Raw genomic sequence first — 19,725 nt, 5'->3', positions numbered from 1 at the left:
TGAGGAGACTTCAAAGACATGCATTTGAAGTACACATATGCCTGCCAGACTCACTGCAGCTCTTTGTGTGGAGCTGGCACAGTCCATTCAGGTGCAGGTGTCAGCTCATCCCTCCCATACTGCCCAGTATGAGCCATCAGGATGTTAATAGCCCATCAGGATGTGGATGGCACATCAGCACACTTGAGCTCCCCTGGTGTGTGGCTGTCTAATGGGAATGCACAAAGCCCAGCTGTCACCCACCCCAGGCGTGCATTCAGAGACAGGCAGAGGCACAGAATGGTTAAAGTAAAAGGATGCCATCTCTCTGTTGATTTGGGGAAGCAGAACCAGTTGAATAAGTTGAATAATTTGGACATCTCACCGATACCTATCGAACTGTCTGTACACTGTACACGAAAATCACATTTATTCGGATATACTATAGCAGGCATGAGGTGACTATCGACAGCGCTCGAAGGTATTCATCTTATGCAGGGGGAATGCATGCGTAGGGGAGCATGAGTCTTCATGATGAGGGAAAGTGATTACAGCAAGTGGTCAGGGTCACAAACGGAGCACGTTTTGGTTGCACAGTCTCAGGAACACGTTGGGTGAGGTTTACGGAGCGTCACACTACTATCTTTCTTTACCATCTTTTTTCAACCCTTTTTTCCTTAAATCTTTTAATCCATTTCACCTCTTCCTGTTGTTTAATATGAAATTGTAATAGAGCAGTAATTCTGGTTTTAAGGCAGGATATTCACGTAATTTTGAGTTTTTTGTCTACCTCATTTGAATATGATGGCCATGCGCCAAAATGAAATATAATTGAGTAATTACATGAGGGGCTTGCTTACAACAGTTGTTATAATTTATTTCTAGATTCCCCTGAAGAAGGGCTTTTTTGTTGCCCGAAATGCATTGGGACTAGCAGTGAATTACACGAAAATCATTTGGAAGACATCCAAACACTGAATGATAATCTTTCCGTTATGCATTAGTGCTTGAATAATAAACAACGCAGAAGTTGAAGAATCAAGTTTGTCAGAGAGGACTCATTGAGGAAATATGATCATGTATAATGTTGCTTGTGATTAATGTTTTGTTTGTAAATTAATTGGACATTGTTCACTAGTAGTATAAATAGTGGTAGACACTCCGTTGAGTGCATAGCAGTAGTGCACCTTCTGTCTAAGACTGAGGTCCTAGTTTCTCTTTTAACTTTCTAAAAGTGGCGTTTTCAGACTTGCAACTTATAATCCAATTTTTCCATAAATTGAGATTTTAAATTGTGAGTCCAGAGATAGCAAACTCGGAAAATCTGCCCTTTCCCAATTGGGAATTATACTTATAAAAATGTAATAAGGTAATCCCAATGTTAACCTATGGGAGAGATAAGCCTTAGGGTGTGCAATAGTAAAAACAAAAGTATTTAACAGCTTTTCACTACGAGGACAGAAAAAACGAAAAAGAACATGTCCTTTTTAAATACACTGCAACATGCCCTTAGGGCTGTCTAGAACCTACCTTAGGGGTGCCTTGCACATATTAAAAAGGAAGGTTTTGGCCTGGAAAGAGGTTTAACTTGCGAGGTCGATAATGGCAGTTTAAAACTGAACACAAAGGCTCTGCAATGACAGGCCTGAGACATATTTAAAGGGCTACTGAAGTGGATGGCAAAAAACTGCACTAAGCCCACTAGTAGCATTTATTTTACAGGCACTGGGCACATTTAGTGCACGTTATTAGGAACTTACAGGTAAAATTAATATGCCAGTTGTAGATAAGTCAATGTTACTATGTTTTAAACAAAGAGCACGTGCAATTTAACACTGGTTGGCCGTGGTAAATGCCCAAAATCCTAAAGCCAGCAAAAATGGAGTCAGAAAAACAGGAGGTTAAAAGGCAAAAAAGTCAGGGGAAACCATACCAAGGATGCAAGGTATAACACGATCCCACTTGGTGACGAGGTGTCACTGATAGACACTCAACCATGGGCACTTCAGGGCTTAAAACAGAAGTACCCTGGTTTGAGGCTATCCATGACTCTCCCCCTCATCATGAAGGGGAGGTCTTTTAAGCACCTTGCCAGGGTGAAGTGGTCATGCCCACAGGAGCTATGACATCTCAACACAGCAAAGTTCATCTCAGGCAGCCAGGTGCCTACACATTCAGTGCAAGTACAGTACCTGGCTGCCTGTCAGGAAAAGTCTGAATGTCATCATCACTCGACTCAAGTCTGAGGGATTGCATCGGGTAATTGTAAAACCCTCCCTCTACAATTGTTGGACTAATGTCTAATACAATATTGACTCCATTCCAAGATGGCCGCCAAATTTCCCTGACTATCCAGTTGGTTGGGAAGTCTCGCGGGAGGCGAGATTTCGTTTTGACACAGCGCGCGCTCTGCTGCGCACTTCAATTTAGTCAAAGTCGTGTAGAGACGTTTTTGTCAGCGCTCCTTCAGAATCCAAGTGTTTTTGCTAGCGCTGAGTTCCGTTAATCTCTGTTTGTCTACTGACTCATACAGAGATGCTTCTGTGAGAGAATAAGTAAATTCTGGTTAATTCTTTACCCGCATTTTCTGTGAAGTAGAATAGAACTCTCAGGTTGTCATAGTCAACTCTTGGCAGCAGCGAGTTTCGGAGTCAACGGCAGGGACTCCTTGCTCCGGTAGGCTTACCGTCGAGCGGAGGAGACCGGGAACTGAACTACAGAACTTCTGAACAGTAAGATTTGGTGAACTTTGGGAACCATCGACAAGTAAGTATCAACTTGAAGTCTAGAGCGCACTTGTTTCCACACACCGTGGAGTCCTGCGACATCTGTTCTAGAATTACCCATTCCTACCTTGCGACTTTCCTTTTCTTTCCTACCTCCTGTCTTCCCTTTCCCTGTCCCCTTTTGCGCGTAACCTTTTAAGGAGTGTGGAGAATTTTGCGAACTTACCATCGTTTCAGCACTACCACAGACTCAGAGATGTAAAAGAGGTTACCTGTAGAAAAGACTACGCGCTTGCTATATCAGACCTTACAACAAAGATAGAGAATAAAAGCAGACCAATTCAATAGGTAAGAGAGAAGTGATGACAAAAGCTAATAAGAGCGGAGTTAAGTAAGGAAACAGGTTTAATGCTTATATCTCCCTATGTGTTAGGTCTTCTGAAGAACTTTAACCAGTGATCATCTATGTTGGAAAAGAAGAGGGGCTAAACTCATGCAAGAACCTGGTAGGGAATAACTCCTAGAGAGAGAGAGAGAAGATTGAATAAATGATAAAGTAATTCAAATAAGGGTGCTAATAGAACTATTACCTCTTTCTGTGCATTAGGTCTGCCAAGATACTCACCAAATAATGAAGTGGGAGCCAGTTCAGCACGAGTGTCTCTTCTCAGTCCCATTTTCCCCTTTCCCCCCGCCTAGAGCAGCTGCATACACGCAGTAGGCTCTGGGAGGAGGGCATTGGGAGTTAGCAGCATTCTGCCTCCGTGAAGAGTTCCGTCCGGCCTTCCTGATAGATTGAAGTGCCCACGAGTTTTCCTTCACCTGGGCAGAATGACGGAGGGTTTCAGTTTAAAGGCCTTAGGAGAAATGTTGGAGGGTATTCAGCGAGAAATAGGGGCTTTAAGTGAAGAGAATAAGAGCTTAAGGTTGGATGTAATAGTTTCCCGACAAGAAACCATGTTATTATCCCAGAGAGTTAGTGAGATATCCACAGGGGCACCCACCACTCAAACCTTTTCTAGTACTACCCAGGCCACTCAAGACCAACGCTCTGTAGCTCAGGTTGTTCATTCAGTGTTCCCCATCATTCCTTTAGCCCCCCCCAAAAGATACTGTGGAGATCCCCAAAAGGCCCAACTCTTTCTCACCCAGTGTTCTTTACATTTCATGTGTCGTGCAAATCTCTTCCCAGATGATCAATCATGGGTGGCCTTTATCTTGTCTTACCTGGGAGGGGACACAGCTAATTGGGCCATGCCTTTAGTTTCCCGTAATGATCACTTTTTATACAATTTGGAACAATTCAAGGCAGAATTTCTCAGGATTTTTGACAGACGTAGAGTTTCTCAGGCTACAGATAATGAGCTTTTAGAATTGTGCCAAGGAAACAGGGATCTTATTGCTTACTTGACTCAGTTCAATAAACTATTGGTTGAAACCAATTGGCCTGAGGAGAAAAGGTCTGCATTATTTTATCGAGGACTGCGTGATGACATTAAAGATACTTTGGCACAGAATCCTAATCGACCCACAGAATTTTCTGAACTAGTGGATTTAGTCCTGGAGATCGACTTTCGAAGTTCAGAGAGAAGAGGTGAACGGAAGACAAAGGACCTTCGTTGGAATATTCCACGGTTTGATCAAACTAAAAGTGAGACAAGCAAGTCTTCTGGTGGCGCCACTGAAAATGAACCAATGCAGATAGGATCGGTTCGGTGTCCCTTAAGTAAAGAAGAAAAGGAACAGAGGAGATTGAAGAAGTTGTGCATGTATTGTCGGGGATCGGGACATTTTGTGAGGGAATGTCCAAAGAAGCCAAAGACCTTGAATTCGGGAAACTCCTAAAACCACCTGTAGGCGGAGTCGCTCAGGTGGCGAAGGTGGAGAACCAGACTCCAAGGCTTCATCACATTATGAACACTCTTCAGACTCAAACCCCACATTTAATTTTACAGATGAAGTTGAGATTTCGGAAGCACGAAATTTTTGGAGTGGCTATTATGATCGATTCAGGTGCCACTGGCAATTTTTGCGATATAAAGTACGCTAAGAAAATGGGAATCCTGGCTACGCGTAAGGAGCGGAAAGAAACAGTACGGGCAGTAGATGGTACGAACCTCTCTTCAGGTCCAATCACTCATCAGACGGAAATGGTGGAGTTGATTCAATCCAATGGTCATCATGAAGTCATTCAGTTTAATTTGATTGATGCCCCACAATTTCAGATAATCTTGGGACTTCCCTGGCTAACCCTGCACAATCCTACCATCAACTGGGAGAATCGAACTGTTGATATGGATTCCTCGTTTTGTTTGGAACATTGCTTCTCTTCTATGATTGACACCCCAACACCCTCGTTGGCCACCTTGTTGTCTTTTAGTGGAGAGTCGATTGGGGTCATAGACACCTTCGAAATTCCAACAGAGTATCAAGAATTTCAAGAAGTTTTCAGTGAACAAGAGGCTGAGAAACTCCCCCCACACCGCTCCTATGATTGTACCATTGATCTTGAACCTGGGGCTGCTTTACCATGCAGTCGGGTATATGCTCTAACTGAAGCAGAGAACAGCTATTTAAAGGAATACTTGGACCGTTACCTAGCTAACGGATTCATCAGACCGTTCCAGTCCCCGGTTTCTTTGCCGCTTTTTTTTATTCCAAAGAAGGGGGGGTCTCTGAGGACTTGCATCGACTACCGTGCCCTTTTAAGGAGTGTGGAGAATTTTGCGAACTTACCATCGTTTCAGCACTACCACAGACTCAGAGATTTGATAGAGGTTACCTGTAGAAAAGACTACGCGCTTGCTATATCAGAACTTACAACAAAGATAGACAATAAAAGCAGACCAATCAATAGGTAAGAGAGAAGTGATGACAAAACCTAATTAGGCGGAGTTAAGTAAGGAAACAGGTTTTATGCTTATATCTCCCTATGTGTTATGTCTTCTGAAGAACTTTAACCAGTGATCATCTATGTTGGAAAAGAAGAGGGGCTAAACTCATGCAAGAACCTGGTAGGGCATAACTCCTAGAGAGAGAGAGAAGATTGATTAAATGATAATGTAATTCAAATAAGGGTGCTAATAGAACTATTATCTCTTTCTGTGCATTAGGTCTGCCAAGATACTCACCAAATAACGAAGTGGGAGGCAGTTCAGCACGAGTGTCTCTTCTCAGTCCCATTTTCCCCTTTCCCCCGCCTAGAGCAGCTGCATACACGCAGTAGGCTCTGGGAGGAGGGCATTGGGAGTTAGCAGCATTCTGCCTCCATGAAGAGTTCCGTCCGGCCTTCCTGATACTGCCTGACCTGAAAATAAAGAGTGTCCGTCAGGCTAACCTTTGTTCAGCCTGCCAGATACTCCTCATGTCGGCCAAAAGGTGGGGGCGTGGCCCCTCTGCTCTTAAGGATGGGCCATTGCTGTAAACCAGTCATCTGCCTGCAGCATGGTTTTCTTCTTTCGTCTGTCCTGGACTTTACCAGGTTTATTTTCCCTGTAGGCTATTTAATATGAAAACGTTTCAACTAGGCAAATCCTTGTGAGCGGTACCTCAGCCACAGCTAAAGGAGAAATGTCACCAGTCAACTTCCCAATAATTGTCACATTTCCTCATAAATATTATGATCAAGGGATCTATGCAGACAACTACTGATACTATTACCATTCACTAAACCATCAACATTGTAAGGAAAGCATTTTCTTCACTTTCAATACTTACAGAGTGACAAAAGGAAGGTTCCCTCTCAAATCTGATGGGGTGGCTGCGATGCCATGACTAAAGACAGCATGCAGATCAGTCGCTGACATCGTGCACAATGTACTGCCAGATGAAAAATGCAATATTGAGAATGGATGTTTGAATGTCATGCTAATTGAATGTTTTAAAGGTTAAATGTGTCTCAACACTGTGATATATGTCTCAGTACTGATATGTGTGCACTGACCAAAGCATGTGAGCTGTCCAGAGGGCTGCCAGAGGCCACTCACCTGCCGCATTGAACACTGTGGGACACGGCCTGAGTGCAACTGCCATGGATGAGAGGCCCATAGTACTTCATAACCTATGAAATAACAAATATGGAAAACAATATTACACTGTAATATTGAACTGTAATAACATTATCCTGAAAAATGTCCAAATGGTGACCAATCACAGATGAAGACTCGAAGGCGTGTGCCAGGTCCTGGCTTGGGTTCGGGGCTCTCCTCTATAACAGTCGCCTGAATCAGTCTCCATCGGGTGCCCTGAGCTTCTCACACTGGATGTCTAAACACTGCTGACATTCTCCAGCTGCTTCATTGTGTTACTTTGAAACAGCAAAATCCAAGCAGGTGAGAGTAAGTAACATCCTCTGTAGAGCTATGAGTTGAAATGACTTGGCCTTTGCACAAACTCTGTGAAATAAAATATTCTTTGCCTTTATATTAACTCATTAAATATTATGCTAGTACAATATATGCATATATTGTATACCCTAAAACTCTACCCCATTCTACATGGCCCATGCCAACCTGTCCTTCATGAACTGCAACCTCTAGAGGACCAACTTTGTGTAATCATGTAACACCACACATACATTTCTTACCTCCTATGGTCAGCCTCTTTCACATAGCTCAATAGCAGGTCTGCCCTGCATGTGCCTAACACCTGACATGACCCTTCCTTGAATGATACTCTGTGCAAAACGTCCTCATGCAACCAATACAGCCCTCAAGACAACTTCCACCTGGAAAGCAACAAAGGCATGTGTCATGCATGAACCCCACTACACTATCAGCTAAGATGGGAGACCGCTGGATCCGGAAAACCAAAAATCTGATACAAGAAGTACATCTGCATGCCCACTCACTAATGAATGGCTCTTTTCATTCCTAGGCTTGAAGTGAAGAGTACCTTTGTTATTTGAATGTGGAAGCTCTGCTGTCGCCAAATGTGAAGTCATGAGCTAGGCAGAGCCCCCCAGCCATGTTATCACGCAGAGTACTGCTGCAGGAAGAAGGACCCAAACTCATATTGATGAAGGAGTCAAGTTGTATAAGGCTTGTCTGCGGGTGAATCTTAGGACACAGAACTGCACAGGAAACAGAGTCTGGTGGCTTAGAGAACTCATGCGTCCACTGCAGAGGCCTGTGTCTGACCCCAAGATCACAGGTTGGAAACCTGGCAGGTCCCCTCCTCCTTCCGAGGTTAATAAAATGAGTACCTTTGAGTTTGGTAAAGTAAACTTCTGTTATTTAGCACCAAGATACCATTGAGTGAACCTGCGCTTTACAAATGCACGTGTTCTTTTATGTATATATATATATTTTTTATTCGATCAAAAGTATGATCATTTACAAAGTTAAAACAATTCATAAACATAAAAGCGATAAAAGGTTAAAATACAATATTTCATAAATGTCATGTAAAGAAACAGACTATAGCAGCACCAAGAGTGAATATTAAAATACATGCTTCTGTTCCCAGGAACTATATTGATATGTATTAACCGGTCGTATTTTCAAGAAAACATTTAGACACTTTTGACCTTTTCCACCAGGCATACAGCAAATATTGCAAATACAAGCCAGCTAGTGGTGTCAGATGTAAAGATAGGCGATGCTTCACTGGGACATGTGAACGACAGTAGACAACAGACTGGAGTAGGTGGGACAGCAAAAGAGAGAATGATCGAGGGTCTCTGATCGGGTGTGACATGTAGGGCACAATGGTGTTACAGCTGTATCTCCCAGGCGCTTCTTCTTGAGTTTAGAGGTAGAGCCCCAAGTCTAAATTGAATGTACAGAACTTTTGCCTGTGGGGGTTCGATGTCATCCATAAATGTTTCAAAGCCAAACCCTCCTTTAACGTTTAAAAAGCTAGCGGTTAAATTGCCGTTTGCAATGCCTTCTACACTTTGGTAATCCATATACTCCCAGAACTTTTTTTTGAGAAGAGGAACCATGGATTTTGATATGGACCCTGGATCCTCCCAGATACACCCCGGCCCTAGTTCCAGAAACCATTACTTGATTTTTTTTAAACCATTTAATGCGGTCTCATTGTTTGTGCAAAGCAATCCATTCTTCCAGAGCCTCCTTCAGCGGGACCTGTGTGCTACTGGTCCAGATTCTGATCCAAAACAGGAGTGCCCTAAGAATAGCAAAATGGTCTATAGGTTTTAAGCCAAGATCAAGTCTTAGAAACAGAAGGGGGTGCTCCCAGGTAGGTTCAGAATCGCCCTGATAAATTTGTTTTCTGCTAGGGTTAAGTCTTTTAAGTTTCCCAGCAAACATAACTCGGCCCCATAGAGGGCTGCTCCTAGACCTTTGGCCCTATGAAGTTCCAAGATGGAGATGCCCTGGGCCTCCAGACTATTGCACAATTAGCATGTTGGAGGGTCAGAGTGCTCTTCTCAATTTGAGGTGTCCAAACCAACCTATCACAAATGCGTACACCCAGGTAGTCAAAATACTTGACCTGCTCCAGTGCTTGTGCGCCCAGCATGAGTTTACCCTTATATGATTTGTAGGGATTGAATGTCATGTATTTTGTCTTGGAACTATTTATTTCTAACCCCTTCTCCCTACATACTTTGTCAAATTTGCTCAAAAGGTTCTGGATCCCTTTGGGTGTTCTGGCAATAAGCAAAGTGTCGTAGACGAGAAGCAGACAGGGCTCTGAACTGCCTGCTAATCTTGGGGGATCACCGCCACAATTGTACAATTCTTCTATTAAAACTAAGGGTGGGCGTAGTTCGCGAAGTAGCACTTCGCGAAGCTACGCAAAGTGAAGTTCGCACTACGCGAGCTACGCGTAGCACTTCGCGAACTGCGAAGTAACATGTTCGCACTGTGCAAGATGTTGTTTTCAATGATTGCACAGTGCGGACAAGCAACCGGCACTGTGCTGTGGTAAATAAAATATCACGCTGTCATAATTTTTCAGATATCAATAAGATCATGCATAAAGCAAGAGGCTGAGTCTGTGGTATCAGATTCATAAAGGGCTTTATTCCAATAACTCGAGTCAAAGGGAGAATATCTCCATCACCAAAAAAGGATCTGGACGGGGCTGAAAAGTATTCTCAATATTCTCAAAACATTATTCACAGAGTACAGTATATATACATTTCTCAATTGTACGTAAGCAAAAGAGCAAGAGAGAATGAGATAAGAGCATGTGGGCGTGTAAGTAGGCGTGAAGGTGGGCGTCCATGTGGGCGTCCACTTGATGATAATGGGTAATTTGTCATGTGTGGGTGGATACCTGGAGATGATTTCGCAATGTCAGCAGAAATACTTGGCAGAGATGCGCGCGTAGCAGCATGACGTGTGATAGACGTGCAACTAGAGGGTGAAAGGGACTTGACATTTAGCTCTACATGTGGAGACAAAAGTCTGGGGTTATGTCAACCTAATCCCAAATCATATCTAATATCCTATGTTTAAAGAACTGTGTTATCCACAAGGGAAGGGCTCTCGGACAAAATCTATTCTATACTGACTGTGAGTGCGTGTACAAGCGTCTAAGTGTCTATATGAGATGCAAGGGGCAGAAACTTTCCATGGTAACAGGGCTATGAATTACTTGCATGAAGACAGCGAGGCCGGGCCCTTTTGCTCGGTAGCTGGAAGAATGTTTACTTAAACTACTAGACAGGAATGCATCGGCTGAGGAGCAAAGTAGATAATTCGAAGGTGAAATACGGTTTCTTGGCAGGCAGGCAAAACTGGCCGAGGCAGGCACCGTTAGCCGCACAGGGAGTAGGACAAAGTTCATGGATACAGATGCGGGCTCAAACTGATGCTGTCAGAGGCAGAGAGCAGGGAAAGGCTTTGAGGACAGAATCGGGCCTACTCTGCCTGAACTGCAAAAATGGAGTAACTTAGCCATAAAAAGTCGGTGGCCTTTCATACTTAGGAATCGAATATCCAGCCCATTGATGGCGGATCTGACAGAGGACATGTTGATGGTGGACGCACATGTATTTGCGTCTTCATAACTGGAACTGGAGGGAAACATACATGTACTTGTGACATGCACATAGAACCGTTGGGGTCCAAGATAGGGGACATAACTGACCAGGAAAATCCACATTTCCACATTCCCTCCTTGTCCCCTACTTGCCCTTCAAGAGATATCAATCTTCATCAATCCATTGATCTGTTCATATAGCATCATTTGTTCTTCTTTCTTCTTCCGTGATCTTGAATGAAATCTTGGTGGTGGAATACACGATGTGGCACACAGACCACAGATCGCTGGTCCACATTGTAGACATAGACAGCAACTGAATAGTATGAGAAGGCCAATACCTAGGAAGGATAGGACCCTCCATCCAAAGGTAGATAATACACTCCAAAACCAACTGGACCAAGTCCAGGTGCCTGGATTCTGGTGTATCTGGCTTACAATCTTATGAAGGCGAGTTATGGCTTTATATACAGATGGCGAATTTTCTGGTATGAAAAATGCAATAGCTTGATCCGATGACCCTACAAGCTCCGCCCCTATCGGCCAGGATAACGTCAAGAACAAGACTATTTTGAAGCACAACAATCCGCATAGCAGACTGCTCTTCTGTTAAATTGCCTAAGGCGGAAATAGTTTCGTTCACTACTGCTTCAAGGGTTCTGGTTAATCTACGTATCAGTTTACTATTGGTAACTGTACCTATATAGGGAAAGAAACCTTTATTGAAATCTGTGTATTTTTCCCATGCTGTTTCAGTGTAATCGACAATTGGGAGATCTCTCTGCTGTCTATTGTGTACTAAATGAGTATTTTCTATGATAATCAGGAGGAGCTAGGAAAACAGGTGGTAGGAGGAATGCTATGTAACAGGTACCATCCCAATCTAGAGGTAAGCGTATATATGCGGTCTGGCCACATATAAAGTAGGAATGACGAGAAGCTCTAAATGTAGACTTGCCTTGATCACTGAATTTTATTACAGTGGTGCATTTACTATGGCCCATGTGTATGGAGCCATTCTTTCTTATACATAATTCCTCTTTTACTAGGAATACGGACATGGCGGGCAAGATTGGTGTAGCTTCAGATTCAACGTTCAGGATCATGAGGTTAAGTGTAAAATTACCTAATCCATATACTTCATTTCTTAGATCAGTTCCTGTTCTTTTGGGAAGTCCCTCCTTGTTAGGGTAGCAGACTTTAAGCAAAAACTAAATTCAGGTTTCCCCATACCCAGTTGTCTTGATAAACTGCGGAATTCGAATCTAGGGAATTAATCAAACTAAACCATGCTCCACAGGAGCCATTGTGTGTGAACGGATAGAGAAAAAGGGGCAAAAACTCCCTTATAGTTCTGATAGGGGGGGAGTCGGCCACAGACCCAGCAGTCTGTAGCATTGCTAGTCTGATGTGAATGGTGCAGCATCTGAATAAAGGTATTGTTGCGTAAGGCAAGTCGATATGATAGCTCATAGGATGGCAGATCACTAAATGTGTGCTTTATGGTATCATTAGTGGAGGAGTGTAAAAGTGAGGCAATAGGAGGAAAAATAGCATGTAGTATTAAGCTGATACATATTATCGTGATGTACATAAGAGATTGAAAAATTACAGTCACTATACATCTATTTGCTTCTTATCTAGCTCTCTTATTTTTGCTTTATGTTATTGTCCAAGATCTTATGCGAGCCAGAATACATGTTCAACCGCTTCACCACCTAGTGGACTTAATTGATCAAACGGGTTCTGACTTTTTGAATCAAGGTTTAGCTTTGTGGAAACTTCTGGGCATTCTCCTCTAGAAAATGTTGTTCAAAATCCAAAATCCAAGTTCAAAGTTTTTTTTTCCTTTGTAAAAGAGTGGTGAAGGTGCACTTTGACTTTAACGGCCGTCCCCGTGGTCCAGAGCACTGACTTTGGCGCCTTTCATCCAGGAGCGATGGAGTATTCTTTGACCTGGGTGTTGTCAGGCAAGGCGGCAGCAACCTGCGAACAACAAGAGAGTAGTGCAGACATCAAGGAAGCCAGGTAATCTGTCAGCATGTTACTGTCAACATAAGTAATCTTTTAGGCATTGTAGTGCCCACATATTTTGGTGGTCTACCAAAGACCACTTCATAGGGAGATAAGCCTGTTCTAGAATGAGCTACAATTCGCATGTAAAAGAGGGCAACCGGCAGGGCTACCATCCAGTCTATACCTTTGTCTGCGCAAATTTTTAATGTCTGATTATGTCTTTCTACAAGGCCTGCTGCTTCAGGATGTCGCACACAATGGAATTTCCAGGTATACCCTAACAGAAGGGACACCTGCTTCATTAGTACCAGGACATATTTGTAACCTCTACATCTGTTTATTTGGATATAATCCATTTGGAGCACTTCAAAAGGGTGGTCAGGTGGATGGAATCCACCTTGTTCCATCGGAATGCCTTTACCTGCATTGAATTGGCAACAGATCATACATGTTCTGACCTTTTGTTTCGCTGCTGCACGCAGGTGCTTGTTGAACCATATATTCTGTAAGCTATCTATCATTGCTTTCTCTCCTAAGTGTGCAGGACTATGTGCGGTATTTATAATCACTTGTACCATGGTATCAGGAAGAAACCATGTGGATTTGCCCTTTGTCATCCAACCTTGATCAGTCAGTACCCCTCCTTGTTCCGATCATTTCTTTAATTCGTCTACAGTAGCATGTGTCTGAATGTCTTGTACATCCCTGGAAGGATCCCTAACTGTCATGGCTTTGGACAGTGATAGTATCTGTGATTTTGTCATGTCTAGTGGGGTCTGAGCTGTCTGTTTAGCAGTTCGGTCTGCCAGATCATTGCCTTGGGAAATGGTATCTGTGGCTCTAGTATGTGCTTTACATTTTAGGATAGCTATGGCTGTTGGTAAATGTATTGCTTCCAGTAGGGCTTGAATAAGGGGGCCATGCTGTATCTTGGCCCCATGAGAGGTCAAGAAACCTCTTTCTCGCCAGAAAATCGGTGTAAATGTTTACTCTCAGGTGCTTAGCTCTTATGCACGCTTGTGTCAGGGCGATGAGCTCTGCTGCTTGTGCTGACAATATGTCTATTCTTTTAGTCTCTATTATTACAGTATCAGCAGTCACTGCATATGCTGCCACTAATTCTCCCGCCCCTGTCCTCATGCATGAGCCGTCAACATATAGTGTTAGCTCGGGGTCTGGGAGTGCAACATCTGTCAAGTCTTGTCTTGGTTTAGTCACGGTATGTATTACTTCAACACAGTTGTGTGGTGAAACGCTTTCTGTACTGGAGGGCAAAAGGGTAGCAGGATTCAGTATGTTGCATCGTCTGATCTCTATGTGTGGTTGAAATAACGTTGGCTCATAATCCGTCAGTCTAGCTACAGTCAGGTGTTGTGTTTGTGTCCGGTTCAAGAGAACCTCTACTGCGTGTGGTACTTGTACTGTCAGAGGGTGGCCCAGCACTATCGAGTCACTTTGTCTTATGGCTAAGGCCGTTGCTGCAACTGATTTTAGGCACGCAGGCAAAGCCTGTGCTACTGGGTCTAATGTACTAGAAAGATAAGCACAGGGCTCGTGTTTTCCTGCATGATCTTGTGTTAGGACAGATAGTGCTGTTCCATCCCGCTCTGTCACAAAAAGCATAAACGATTTGTTGTAATCAGGGTTTGCTAAAACTGGTGCTTGACATAAAGCTCTCTTTAATTCTTCAAATGCCACAGTGTGTTCTTGTGTCCAAGGGAGGACTTTAGTAGAAGCTGTATTAGGGGCTTGGACTAATTCCCCTGAAAGATCACAATAAAACATGAGAAAAAGGGGAAAGCACCATACCTATTTCCTTGGCTTAATTTCTAAGGGGGCTAATTTCTAAGGGGCTTAATTTCTTAAGGGGCTAGCGGGAAGCGAACCTCCTCAGGGGCCAGCAGAAAGCCAATATTCTCCTCCTTCCCCCCCTTTTTGACAGGAGGAAATCTGAAACAGATTTCACTGCTGTCAAACACTATCAAACCCTGTGTCTTGTCAACACTATTAATCCCTGTGTGTAGCTACTGGGCGTAAGCAAAATTATAGGAGATACACAGCGTATGTGAAACGGCGAGAAATCCTTCAAATTAATGTACAAACCTCATTGTGTTAGCTCATAAGCTGGCCAAATGACATCTCATATGCAAATGTCCCTATTACATGAACCTACACCAACCTGAAGTCAATATTAATGCTAGGAGGCCCTAATAGGAATGCTAAATTACCTAAATATTCGGAAAACCAAGTTTAAGAACAGTTGTTAATGTTGATAATTAATAATTTATCTGCTAAAGAAATCAGTCAATGTGCAATAATTTCCACCTATACAATAAATAGCCTAATTCAAAAACAAGTCAACTTTTGGGGCCACCACTCACAAGAATGAGCTTACTAAAGCAAACTTTAAAAAGGAAATCCTGTCAGATATTTTCTCATTACCCTAAATACCGGGCCTCATATGTCACTCTGTGGTGGCAGTCCTTATTTAAAACAGGCCTTTCAAGAGTTAAAATGCGAGTGCACAGATCATAATTGTTCCTTAATGTCCAATCTGGAAACATATGACCGAGGCTGCCTGTCTATAAGAGAAAGGCAGTTATGTGAAAAATATTTTAGTCTTGCATAGCCTTTTTCTTTTGTTTCATTCATCTCCAACACCAATTAGACATACACTGATAACGTGTTGTCTGCTATTTTGACAGCATGATAATGGTAATATCATGTCTGTGAAATTTAGTAATTGTGCCAAGCCATCAGTATACCGGGCACAGAAAGCATAGATAATTACACTAACATATATAAATGAGCAGCGATGCGCAATTACAGTACCTACAGCTCAGATGCGAACATTCTGGCCTGCTTAATTTGTCAGGCTTATAATCAATAACTTATTTACCTGCCCTATACAACCCCATCTGGCAGTGGGTCATCCCAATGATGACCGCGTCAAGTCTGACACACAGGATCAGCAACAATAATCAAAAAATGACGAACACACGAACCTGTCTCTTTTTTTTTTTTTTTTTTTTTTTTATAAAAATGTGCTATGCTTCTTTGTACACAATGTACCCTCATGTCCTAGTCGAAGATGCATCCCACATCTTTCCTCACAGACCCGTAACCACTGGATCATTTATCCAATGCAACTGGTGGCAGCTTGTGGCCACAATTCAAAAATGTCTGAATTTGAAAATCGTTTTTATATAGGCACATAGCCCTTAAAATTCCAAGCAAGAGCAACATTTTACTTTCTGACCAGAAGCAATATAACAATTGCTAAAAAATAAAACAAATCTTCTCCATAGACATTTCCTCGGGGCACTTGTTTTGCACAGAATAGAACAAGGGAATCTTTCTCGACTTACATTTCTCAGCTGCCCTGTCTTATCAGAGAAGTTAAAAATAGCCCCTCAGCGCGGCCTGAGCCTGGGCTGCCAGCCATCTTTTTTTTTGTTTTTCCTACTCCTGGCCCCAAGGCTCTCCAGCTGCAGGCATTACACAGATGCGATGTCAGAGAAGCCTTCTAAGCAGTGCCCTGTTCTGCTCCTCTCATCGGCCCCCACCTACACTGGCTACAAGGTCAGAATCTGTCTCCGATTTCTGTATCACATTCTGCTCTACACGGCCCCCACCTTCTCCTCACTCTGAAGCTGTCAAAGACAAAAAGACTACTCAATTCCATAAAAACTGCAATAATTCGCTCAATTGAAAAATTATTTTTACATACAATTTGCACTCAGGGGGTCATAATCTTACCGACTTGACCCAGCACATTGGCTCACTGGACCATCAAGAACACAAACCTGTATTCATGAAAAATTTGCAAATTCGAAATACCCACAATTCTTTTTCCAAGCTAAACTTGTCACTAATTATTTTTCGTTAACACTTTGTACATTAGGGGTGTCATCAAATCACAGGAGTTGCTCCTTCTCTAGCTGCACCCCTCTCAATTTCCTATTGACAACGTAGTCAAATGTTGGACCATGTAAACACCAGCTATGCGCTGTTCATTTGGTGGGGGGCTCAAGAACCTTTGGGCTACTATGTAATTAATATATGTATTATAACTGGTCTTTTTACTGGGGCCACTCTTGCTAGGTCCTCTGAAAGGACGGGATAAATACCAGCAACGTCAGTATTTCTTTTTCTGTCAGCCTGCGCTCATTTTACCAGCTCAAATTCCTCCTGTAACATCTCATCCTTGGCTTTTCCAGACTCCAGTCCACTTCTCTCTGCTTCGTGAAACACTTACTCTGTCCTTCTATGTCACTCCTTGCGCCAAAAACTCAATGGCATCCTTCCAAGCTGGTCTACATTTTCTCTTTCATAAGAGTGTTTCGTTGTCCATCTACTTGTCCTGCTTTTACTCGTATACCTTCCTCAACTAACACGTTTTCTCGGGCTTTGTCTGAATCCTCCCTACTTTTCTCTTCTTTTCTGAGCGCTTACTCTGTGCGTCTATGCTATTCTTTACGCCATAATTCAACAGCGTCTTTCTGTGACTGTCTAGCTTTCCTCTTCCACAACTCTTCTTCGACTTTCATGATACATTCGGCATCCCAGGTCCCAGCTACGGGCCATCTCTGACTTTCTGGTAACTCTTTGGTGTAGTCCACCCATAGATCAAGGAATAATATGGCGTCTAAGCCATGCTTGTGATACATAAAGTGCCCTGGAGTGTCCCTAGGAGGAATAGGAACACCTTCTTCGAGTACCCCTTTTCTAGTTGTGATCTGTCTTAATTTTGAAAAGAGCAGCCTATTGACAACTGATCTGATACTTAATCTTGAACACACTTAATACAAAAAGCACAACAATGAACAATCATTCATACCACAATATGCAGGACATTTTAACACATTAAACATTAAACATTTTAACCTTTAAAAATGACCAACAATGATGACAGTCTGCATAACTAATCACCAAGCAGAATTCTTGACAATAACTAGATACTTCGGAATACTTGATATACTGCTAAACAGTACATATACACTGCTAAACAGTGCAGACCGGATTTGTGTACCCAAATCCGTCTTGACCGGCACAACCTATGTGCGCGTCAACACGCCTCCCCGGCGATGGTACTCACCGGGTAGCTCCTTGAAACGGAAGGCCTCGGAGAATGGACTGGACTCGACGACTGCGGACATCGGACCCTCTGGACATCGGGACTTCGAAAACCTGGTGGGCCTCTGTATACCTCGGACACAGCTCTCTCGCAGGTGGGCTCTGGGTAGACAATCTGCGTTCCTCACCGCCTCGTATGGATGCCTGGTCGCAGTCTGTCCCCTTCGGTGGCCTGAGGGAGTTGGCGGGAAAACCCGCGACGTGCACGCTTGAAGTCCATCACGGCTATGGAAGGGGGCAAAACTGGACCTTCATCTCCGGCGTGTGGGGAAAGAGATTAAACTGTTCGGGCGCCATTCTGTGGTAAATAAAATATCACGCTGTCATAATTTTTCAGATATCAATAAGATCATGCATAAAGCAAGAGGCTGAGTCTGTGGTATCAGATTCATAAAGGGCTTTATTCCAATAACTCGAGTCAAAGGGAGAATATCTCCATCACCAAAAAAGGATCTGGACGGGGCTGAAAAGTATTCTCAATATTCTCAAAACATTATTCACAGAGTACAGTATATATACATTTCTCAATTGTACGTAAGCAAAAGAGCAAGAGAGAATGAGATAAGAGCATGTGGGCGTGTAAGTAGGCGTGAAGGTGGGCGTCCATGTGGGCGTCCACTTGATGATAATGGGTAATTTGTCATGTGTGGGTGGATACCTGGAGATGATTTCGCAATGTCAGCAGAAATACTTGGCAGAGATGCGCGCGTAGCAGCATGACGTGTGATAGACGTGCAACTAGAGGGTGAAAGGGACTTGACATTTAGCTCTACATGTGGAGACAAAAGTCTGGGGTTATGTCAACCTAATCCCAAATCATATCTAATATCCTATGTTTAAAGAACTGTGTTATCCACAAGGGAAGGGCTCTCGGACAAAATCTATTCTATACTGACTGTGAGTGCGTGTACAAGCGTCTAAGTGTCTATATGAGATGCAAGGGGCAGAAACTTTCCATGGTAACAGGGCTATGAATTACTTGCATGAAGACAGCGAGGCCGGGCCCTTTTGCTCGGTAGCTGGAAGAATGTTTACTTAAACTACTAGACAGGAATGCATCGGCTGAGGAGCAAAGTAGATAATTCGAAGGTGAAATACGGTTTCTTGGCAGGCAGGCAAAACTGGCCGAGGCAGGCACCGTTAGCCGCACAGGGAGTAGGACAAAGTTCATGGATACAGATGCGGGCTCAAACTGATGCTGTCAGAGGCAGAGAGCAGGGAAAGGCTTTGAGGACAGAATCGGGCCTACTCTGCCTGAACTGCAAAAATGGAGTAACTTAGCCATAAAAAGTCGGTGGCCTTTCATACTTAGGAATCGAATATCCAGCCCATTGATGGCGGATCTGACAGAGGACATGTTGATGGTGGACGCACATGTATTTGCGTCTTCATAACTGGAACTGGAGGGAAACATACATGTACTTGTGACATGCACATAGAACCGTTGGGGTCCAAGATAGGGGACATAACTGACCAGGAAAATCCACATTTCCACAGTGCAATCATTGAAAATGGCATCTTGCACAGTGCGAGCTGTAGTTTTCTGCTGCTCGAGTAGATTTTTACTCGAGCTGCAGCTTTCTCAACGCGAACTGGTAGTTTCTCATCGCGAGCGGTCGCGAGCATACGCGACCCCTCGCAATGAGAAACCTGACCTTCTCGCGTTGGGAATCTCGCCGGGAGGTTTATTTTCCATGCTTGCGATCGCGAACAAGGAAAAAGTCTCGCCAGGATGTCATTTTGCTTGCTCGCGGTCGCCAACTTGACGTTGAGGACCGCGAGCAAGCAAAAATTGACCGCAGCACTACGCAACACTACGCTACGCGTGTTCGCACTGTGCTACGTGCAGTTCGCGTAGTGCGAAGTAGCGCGAACTTCGCAAACTACGCGAGCGTAGCGTAGTGCTTCGCCC

The sequence above is a fragment of the Triturus cristatus genome, chromosome 2_2 (genome assembly GCF_964204655.1).
Source record: "Triturus cristatus chromosome 2_2, aTriCri1.1, whole genome shotgun sequence".
In the NCBI taxonomy this organism is placed as follows: Eukaryota; Metazoa; Chordata; class Amphibia; order Caudata; family Salamandridae; genus Triturus; species Triturus cristatus.
Note: the sequence above shows the minus strand (reverse complement) of the source record.